The sequence below is a fragment of the Melozone crissalis genome, unplaced genomic scaffold (genome assembly GCF_028551555.1).
Source record: "Melozone crissalis strain CALT ecotype California unplaced genomic scaffold, PUWL_Pcris_2 ptg000027l_1, whole genome shotgun sequence".
Classification (NCBI taxonomy): Eukaryota; Metazoa; Chordata; class Aves; order Passeriformes; family Passerellidae; genus Melozone; species Melozone crissalis.
Window position 1 is genome coordinate 22,155,468 of NW_026535805.1, and position 10,423 is coordinate 22,165,890.

The window sequence follows — 10,423 nt, forward strand, 5'->3', positions numbered from 1 at the left end:
AATGATCTTTCTTGAAGCTCTACTGATGCAATGAGAAGCTCATGTTCCACTCCCTTCCTATTGTACCTAATATCCTGTGCCAACCATTTCAAAATCAAAGGAAACTTTTGTTCTTGCTGAGATGCTTCAAGGATTATACTTTTATCAAGACAATCATTAGCCCTTGTGGTAACCTTCTGCATTTAATGGACTCATGAAGTGACCTCAGGAGTCACCTGTACAACCTGAGCTGGTTTCACTCCTCACATTTAGGAGTGGAAAAATAGAAGTCAAAGCTCACTAGTAAACCAGTCCTGTATGTAAAGATTTGTAGATTTGCAGCTGAACAGGACTGGTCAAACAACCTTCAAATGTTTCAGCAGTTTGTGCACTTCTATGAAAACAAATCTGGAATTACATTGATAAAAACTTGATGCTAGGAACCAATATGTGCTACATATACCATTTCTAGCCCATAAAGCTGTAGGAGGAGAAAGTTTCACAGGGACCAGAACTACTTTGCAGATGGCATAGGCCCAATTATAAAATTCCTGGACACATTTTGTTCTGCCTAGTTTAGTTAATTGCTTTGATACACTGAAGCATGAAATCCAGCCCTTTTCCAAATAAGGGCAGTTTTTCAGAAATTGGGTTTGTGTCATTTCCCCAGAGCTTATTAAAAAGTATTACTCTTAATGCTTTTGTTGAGGGTTTTTGCTTGGGTTTTTTTAGTAACATTTTGCTACATGTGCATGTCATTTTGCAATGGTTTCCACAACAATTCTGCAATGCTTAGTGTTAGGATACATGTTCTTAGGCACCTTATTCAATTAAGTAGATACACATGAAGTTATTATCTCTAATTTATTCTTTGATTTTAACATCATAATGATTGCTGATCTGTGTGTTGTGTAATGTGGAAAAATTATATTTGCTGTAGCTATGTTAATAGTGAATTTGCATTATCTCAGGTTTTAAATGGTTCCACAAAAGTAGTTTTATCTTAGAATTTTGCTGTTTTTGCTGTTTTTGAAACCCCTAAGGTCTACCTCATATTTAAAACCTGTTGTTTTAAATACTTCCTTTTACTGCTCCTATTGGAAATAATCATAAATGTTTCTACTGCTTGAGTATTTGATGGCTTAAATGTTCTAGAAATAATGATACATTTTTAATTTCTATAGGTCACCAATAATATCCTGTACCCTGCTCTGAATCATCATTCAGTTCAGTTAATTGCGGTTTGAGAAATGTTATTTTCTCATGTCAGGATATTCTGACCTGAGTAATTACTGGTACAATTTCCACTCTAATATCACAAGTCCTATTATGAGCAATAACACAGCTCCTCAATATATTGCTGAAAGAAAAAAAATATTATTCATGTTGAGTAGTATATGAGACAGTATTTTCAAAGAGTGTCTCAATCACCTGTCAGTTACCACCAGAGAGGCAAAGGCTTACTTGAATAATTATGATTTCTCAGTATCATTAAAACCAGAAAATTGTTGTTTATGACATCCTAAGTAATTTGCAAAATGTTATTTAAAGCTTTGCTGAAATTTGCCTTGAGACACTATGTGACATGGTTGACTAGAAGTTTCCTACATAAAGCAATTTAAAGGATTTCTGTGAGTGTATTATCTTGCCACATAACATGACCAAGTAGCTAAGTCACACAGTTAAAAGCATTACCAGGCAAACAGCTGCCCCCACTTAGATGTACATCTAATTACTAGACCTCTCAGACAGCACTCTCCAAACAGTTTTAACAGAGACAATTTTCCTCTTTTGTCTCCTGTTCTGCTTGGTTCTGTTCTCGATCAATAGATACAAATTCCACCACAGAACACCAGTGGAGTCAATTAACTACTTTACATTTGGCCCAGCCTATTAATTGCAGTCATGCCTGCTTCACAAAGTAAGCAAATAGCAATTAAAATTTTCTACAGTTCTTCTTTCTACTTCTTTCTCTCCAGATGTAACTGACTGGATAAATCCCTGTGAGTCTGCCACCTAAACTCTAACACTCTAACACTGTCTCTAACACTCAAGAGACCTAGAACCAGGAGTAAAACATCCACCAAGAAGACCAGTCCCTCCAACTCTCAAAGTACTGCCTCACAGCAGCTCTCCAATTGCAGAATTTATTTCAAAGAAAATCTCACACCTCTAACAAAGCTTTAGGGAAAAAGGCCGACGTGCATCAGGCTTTGCAGACAGAGGCTGCAGGGAGCATCTGAGTCTTGGGGAGAACTTGATAAAAGAGGCTGTTTTGCTTGCTAAATAGGAAAACTTGTGAACCAGGAAAGCTTTCTAAGGGGCCAGTGTTCTTAGTTGGTGGGTCCTTCACAGAAAGAAGCCCTTTGGGATGACTGGCAGCACAGCTTCCCACCAGCTCCGACGTACAAGGTTTTCAAGGACAGCAATGATTCATCTCCACATGGGCAATGCAAGTTGTCTGGGGGAATTGGAAGTCTTATAAGAACTGTTTGAAAATGCATGCTGACCTGCCTTGTTGTTATAAATTAGTACATTTTGAAAGCAGATATGTGGCACATTACTTTCAGACTCTGTTTCTCCTGCAGTCATTTTATTTGTGAAACAGCACCTGTAGGAACAAAACATTGCTATTTATAATTCTGCTCTCTGTCACATAAACAAATCCTCTGCCAAATCTCTAACAATACTGTGTAATAAAACAGAGCAAATAATGCTGCAAATCTAATTTAAGCTAATACAGGCAGCACTAAATGAGGTTCTGGTCATGGCTGATTTTACTTCTCTGTTATCTGCAGCAAGTCACTTGGTCCTTTGGTTTCTTTCCCTCTTCTGTAAAATCCAGACTAGGAAGGGTAATGTAAACAAGGCAGAAATTCAGATTACAAGTACAAGTAGTCTCAGAATTTTGGAACTGAATTGTCTGAAATGCTAATGCTTTGATCCTGCTACAACAGAACAATGCACAGCTGTGTACTGTGATATTCTTGGGGCTGCAAGTATCTTGGCTGCATTAGGGATATTTTTTGGTGGTTGCTGAAGTCTAAAAAGGCTCACTGGGAAATAAAAGTCAGACCTGTAGAAAGTGGTTGGCTTGAAAAGTGTTCTCCTGGGACAGAAATGCAGCCAATGACCACAGTATGGATAACTGAGATTCTGAAATATTCTGGATGCATCCTGGAACAAATCATCTATTTGGCCAACCTGGACACATCCAGTATGTTAGGTGGATTGGGAGTCTCCTCTTCTAACCAAATTCCACTTTTCACTTGACAAACTGGAAAAGATTTATCAAAAGTAAAATGTTTCCCAAAAAGTCACAACTAGCAGAATCTGGAATTGCTTATTGTCTCGTAAAAATAACACCAACTGGTTTTGGTTTTTAATTTTTTTTATAATAGTTTTTATAATTTTTTCTGTTCTATAAACTACCCTGAAATGCTTCTGAGAGCAGGCTTACATGGTAGCTAATTCCAGAAAATACATAAAGTCTGGAATAAAATTTTGTAATAAACTGTCTGGTGCAGTCAGGCTGCATCATAGCATGTTCTCTATCTCAGAGTCTTTACATATAATTCTCTGTGTGGAATAAAGAAAATGAAGACAAAACTTCCTATGGAAGATAACTACTTTTCTAAGGTAAAATTACTTCATTTTAGATTGTTTTCTCTGCAAACCTTTCTGCTCTGTTACTTGAATGCAAATTCCAGTTGTCTATAATACCAATGTTCTTCAATGAAACTGAAGTTGACTGTGACATTTCAAGAAATGTTCATGTAAATTACATCTTCACAAAGAACACAACCTTTCAGCCTAAACTTGAATGATGCCAAATAACCTAGAAGAGAAACATGCTGTTACTGAAAGCAGAGAGATGAAACAGGAGCTTTATTGTCAGGCATTCATAATGATGCCAAGGTTAGGAATGAACAGAATCTTTCTGTGATTTATTCAACTGATAATAAAAATTAGCCTTAATGCAATAAGACTCCCAAGTGCTATAGGTGGAGCCAATAGCATTGGGCTCCTGTGTTGTAAAGCAATTGAGGGGGAAAAATACGTTAAGAAAGCTTCTGAAAAGCAGCCTCAGCCTGGTTTCTTTTTTCTGTAAATTTAGCCATGATGCTACTTAATATTTCATCTGAAATCCTTGGCTAAATGGAAATACTTTTATTCTGATTCCTCTGCTCCAAAGTATTAGTATTACCCCAATTGGTAATTGGCTTTTGGCAGCTTTATTACAGCTTAGTCAATCTTGTAAAAAAGATAAATATAGTACAAAGCTTACAGAGATGGGTGGTATTAAAATAATTAAAAATTGCTATCATAAATAATTGAATATCTATGTTGTGTATTTAACTAAGTGGTCTTTGAATAACTTATGTTACTGGGTTCTAAATTACTAGAAAATTCCCAACATTTTCTAATTTAAGCAAACATGGTGAACTAAGTATATAAATTCTCACTATTTCTTTTTCTGAGTTGTTGGTGTTTTCTTTGTTTATTTGGTTATTTGGTTTTGTTCTGTCCAGGGTACTGGAAGTCACTGGTTTCTGAGTCAGTTCCTATTGCATTATCTAAAATAAAGTTTTGCCTCCTTCTAGCCATCACAATGGCAAAACCTTAAAATAAATTGCTAAGAAATTGCCAGTGTGATCTACTTGTCACACTCACTTTCTAATTTCACAGTGATCTATAATGACATGGTGCAGTCAGATTACCAAAAAACATTAGGATTGGAACAGGAGATCATTAGAAGCTCTTTATAAGGAAGGCAGTACTTTTACAGAATAACAAAGCAGCAGCTTTTTCTTTCAAAATAGCTAATAAAATTTTCTTCTGAGAAACTGTGATAAATAGCTGCAATTTAAGTTTGTGTAATTCTCCCTGATTGACTCTAATGAGACTCAATTTGTCTTGTAAACTGAATACTTAATTGCTGTGTTCAAAACGACATCAGGTTATTACAGTGTTCAGTACATCTAAGCCAAAAAGTTATTAACTGGCTGATTTGCAAGCCTAAAGGGACTTCAGCCTCTCTATTAGATAATACATTATTTATAATTTAGGGTTATGGAATTGTCTCTGTCTGGCTCCCTGTGGCTTATAAAATAAGCTTCCAGTAATTAAAATTTCCACCACTGACCACTCGTGGCTTCCAGCAGAATTCAGCTGGAGAAGGCAAAATGCACAGAACACTGCTGTGCAAATTTTAAGAGATGGATGAGAAAAAGCATGTGTGTTTCTTTGAAATTTGGGGAAATTGAGGCATGAAAAGCATAAAATCTCATTTTATGAGACTCTGCTTCACCTGGCACCTTGTTCTGCAAGGTCCTCCCTCTCATCATTTTCTTCTAACATTCTCCAGACACTTGGATATGTACTGCTGAGGTTCATCCATCTGGGTGAGGAGGAGTTTCAGCACCCAGTGCACTCCTTCCTCTCCAGGTAGGTTATTCCTTCACCAATCAGTTTTTTGGGCAGCTTTCTAAGAGTCCATGTCACTTATCCCAACAGGATAAAATTCATTGCAAAATACAACACCCATTGTGTTTAACATACAGCTGAAAGAGCTGGAGCTGTTTGCAGGAGTCAGCAAGTGAAGCAATAGTCCCAGACACAGGAGAGGAGGTCCCTTGCACTCTCCCCATGGCAGGAACAAACAGCAACAAGGACTTCTTCCTCCCCTCTGAGCATCCAAACCACCAGACTGAGGGCTTTTTTCTGCACAGGTCTCCTCCACATCTCTCCTTGTGAAGCTGTGAAGAAAACTGGCTAGATTTCCTGAAGTGGGGAGAAGCCCTTGGTTCTCATCTCTGCTACAAAACCTCCTTCAGCAATTTCTCCAGAGGCCTTTTGTAGCAGCAGAAACCTCTGTGGGGTGGCTGGAAGGGTGTGACTGTGCCACATGACTAAGCAGTGCTCGTTTGCACCATCCAGTGCTGTCTGCACTCCTGCCAGGAATGCCATACCTGTTTTATCTCAAAAAGGCTTAGGAAGGGCTGCAGCAGAGCAGCAGGACATTCATCCTTGCCACCCTGGGAAGAAGCTGGATTTAAGACTCAGTCCAGCTATTGCAAGAGGCATCTCTCTGCAGTGCTGCTTATTTCACACCATGTAAGCAAAAGGAGCTCAGCTGCTGAAACAGGGTTTTGACCACTGTAGGGGCCACATGTTCTATTACCTCTAAGAGCCATGATATATTTAAGCATTTAGACTTCAGATACTTATCCAGAGCTAGGGAGGATGAAATGGTCCTCTGCAGACAGCAAGTACATGGAAGTCATATTTAATTTGTGAGATTTAAGATTGTCATCAGATTTCAAGCTGAATTTCACTTGCAGGGGGGATGGTGGCAGAGCTAAGAAAGAAAACATACCCCACTTTCCCTGTTCTCACGTGCCCAGACAGACCAGGCTAGTCATGCTATATTTCTGTGTAAGTGATTGCGGAGGATTCAAGACTGTTAACTACTTTTATAAATATCCATTTTCCCCACCTTTTTAAATTCCGTTTTTGAGACATTGTTCTTGGTCAGCTGTGTGACAGCAAGTCTGTTAATCAGCTAGGCTGGCCAAAAACCAGGTGCCAAACACATAACAAATAAAGGATTAAGAGCTATCCATCAATACACCTACTTTCTTCCAGACCTGCAGGGCTCCTTGCAGTCAGAATCCTTTAAAATCATAGAGGGGGAAAAATGGGGAGAGAAAATAGGTGTTTATTTGAGAATATTTTGTCCGTGAGATTCAAGAGATTTTTCTCTCTTACAAAATTTGTGCCTTCAGTTAATCTACAAGATCAAAAGCATGGTCCATTCATCTCTCAAGTCACTGAGGATAATGGAGGGAATCAAAGAGAAAGCAACGCAAGGCATTGGAAATGAGAGGGTAGTTTCTGTCCCAGAGCTATTTTATTATAGTGGTTATCCTGCAGTAGGCTTCAGCAATGACAAGCTGCTCACTAAATCCCACAGAAACTGTGAGACTAAAATCTCTGAAGGTATCCAGGGGCAGAAGGATAAAAAATAAATCAGGGCCAGCTGACTTATGTATAAAACAACCCCCTCAGCAGGATATGAGTATTCTAAGCCTCTAACATCTGGGAGTTTGGGAGAAAACGAAGTGGTTCCCACTTCACACAACAGCCAGTCAGCCTCCTGGCTAATAAATCCTCGACAAATGCATAGCCCAGGCATTTAGCAAATATCTCCAAATTAGGGTTTATGAGGAGAGGCAGTCCCTTCACAATGTTCTTTGGAACACAATTGTTAGCACAAGTCAGCTGGGTATGTGCAGCCTTCATAACATAACCTATGAAATCTTGGGAAGGGAGATGGATCTGTGGAAGGCTGATGGGCCAAAATCCCAGCAGTCAGGTGACATGACAGCTCTTCCAACCTCTGGTAGAAGCACACACAGCTTCTCTATCCTCAGCTGAGCCCTTTGGATAGAGAGAAGTCCCTCCAAGGCTGACAGCAGCAAGTTTTATTCAATACTAAGCAGAAGTAAGCGATGTAACAGCAGGTACCTGCTGGGATGCATCATGCTTGCTTACAGAGATTGTAATTGTTACAAGGTAATTGCTGTGCTTTTAATTCTAGGTAATTTTGTTTTGGCTCCTCTCTCCTGATTTGCATGCAGAGCACAGGTCTCTAATAGGGAAAATTGTGTGTTATGGAAAAAACCTAAGGAAACAGCCTCTTTTCTGGTAAATCAGCTGTACTCAGAAAAGTATTTCTTGCAAAACACCATTATGGTATTCTCCAGCTTGCTTTAGAATTATATAACACCTTGAAATTCTTATCTAATACAGTAATTTTTACTTCTTTTGTTTTATAAAAGATTACTGACATATCAGTCCTTTAGAGTAAGCGTTGCAAATGAATGTCAGCACTCTGATTTTCATGCTGAATGAATTGATGTATTGATTTACACCACCAATCTGTGAGCATGGTTGGGTTTGGCTGACCCTGAGGTCTATTTAATCCTCCTCCAACAGTCTTTGATGTTCCAGTGTACTTTGGAGTGAGGAATAATGAAAATTGCAGCACAAACACAAAATAATCTGCTGATCTCCTCCATCACTTTGTATAGAAGATCACTTAGCTGGTATACAAAACTTCTTATTCTTCAAAGTATGAGAAATTTAAATCCTTTCTAAAATTAATTATTTGTATCAACTCTTGGTGATCTATGGCAACTTCATGGAACAGGAAATATTTACAGGAACAGGAGGCATGCAGTGACCCTTGTGAAGGAAGCTGCCGTATCAGCAGAGTCTGAATTTACAATAAGTACAACATTCCTCATCATTGATTGCTCCATTCCTGGGAAAGCAACTTGCAAAGTCCTGACAATTTCTCTTTGCATCATCAGGCATCAATAACACTGTTAGCAGCACCATTAACCTTCTGTGGCCTTGGCTTAACAGTGCTCAGTGCCAGATCCAGAGCACAGCTGACTGAAGCAGAACCACACCAGAACTGCGAAGCCCAAATTCAAGGCCCATTCTGGTCAAAATCCCTCCTCCCAACATCCCAGCTGTAAACACCTAGCCTGTCTCCCTTGGTGGGACTTAATTTGCAGCACATTGACAAGCTGTGTGAACATGGCAGTCCTGCCCCCACTCCTCCCTCCAGCCAGCAGCAGCTGGGGCAGTAGCACAGCCCAGCCCACCAAGGGGGCAGAGCAGGGACTCAGCCCAGAGGCCTGTGCCACCTCCATTCCAGCCTGCAGAGGTGTAGCTTTGCCCATCCTTTGGGCAACTGCTGCCAGCTGCTATCCCCACTAAGAACAAGAGTGATGGGGACAGGGTCCCCTCTGCTTCTCCCATCTCCTGTTCAGGCTGGCAGTGGCAGATCAGCTGTCTGCTGGTAGAGAGAAACAGATGTGCTCTTAAGCACAAGATGTATGTACCTCAGGAAGCTGAGCAGAAGCTGCATTTCCCAACCCCTATTCTGCCCCACCATAAGCTTGGCTCAAACTGGGCTCCTGTTCAGCTGAGAAAGGCTCAGTGCAGGCCACGAAGAGAGAGAGAAAAAAACAAGAGAGAAAAGAACCTGCCCATGGCCCAGGAAGAGGGGCTGTCCTTGGAAAAGGGACACACCCTCACACTCTAACCTACATGACAAGGGATGCTTAAGCATTTTGCATGAGAGAGCACATAGACTAATGGTATAAATAAGCTAAGTCCCTTTGTGGAGTAGTGTTTTAAACCACTGAGACTGCACACAGTATCTCTGCTGGAATTTAGTTAATTTATTAGTTGGTGCAGAAAAGAATACAGAACCCATCATCCCCATGCTGTGCTGAATTTTCAAGGTTGACAGAATTTATATTGCACAAGGGAGTGACACTTTTCAGAACTGAAGTGAATTTTATGGCTCCCAATATACCTTTGTTTACTTCTTTTATTTAAACTGCCTTAATCCAACCCTTTAAATTATACACATTCTGATGGAAAGCAACTGACAAGGCTCACACCTGGCTGTGAGCCATTGCTAGAAAGAACACAAAGAGCTGGACATGGCCTTTGGTCTGAAGGAGTGGTAACATTCATTCATCTGCTCTCCTGGCTGCCCAGATACAGACCTTAAAGCATCCCTTAAATACATCACTTAAAACTTCATAATGTCTTGGCACATCTCTCTACAAAAATCAGTAGGTAGCTTTAAAAAGACATTTGTATCTTCCCACATGGGTTTGCCAAAACCAAAGCATGAGGAATTATATACACAGTGTTTTAGTGCTACTACTCAAAAGTTCACCATCAAAAATTTAATTATTTAATCTGTAATAAAAAGCACATGGGTGCAGGTTTTTTAAGGCAAACACCATACTTCAGTTATGTCCCTTTAAATGGGACTTCAGAGTATGTGAGCTTGTTTACCCAAGCTTTTACTTTTTCTCAGTCAATTTTTACTCAGTTGCTGGCATGTTGTCTCCCTCACTCCTTTTGGATTATGTTATTTTCTCCTCAAAGTTTTAAGACTTATCAGCTCCTTCACATTTCTTGCATTTGAAAATGAGGCTGAAAAATGCATGGAATCCATTATATCTACTCTGCTGCAGAGTTTGGTCATTTGTTATTCATGTGTGTATCTGCTGACTCCGTTTGCCAGGAGTCAGCTTTACCTTTGCCTGAGAAACAGGACTGAGGGATTCAAGCAACTGCAGAAAAACAGGCAAACCCAACATTCATTTGTTTGGCAGACCACAATAATTTCTTGGTTGTTAAAATAGATATTTAAGTTTCAAGAAAGGCCAAAGAAACTGAGAGCATTCTGGAATGGAAAGTTAACCAAGCATTAAATGAAAGGTGGTAGAGAAATAGGGACAGTCAAAAATGAGAGTAAATGGTTTCTAACCCCCTCAAAATAACAAATTTGTTTCTAATACTGCATTTCATGTTTTCACAGTAACATTATTCTAAAAACAGACGG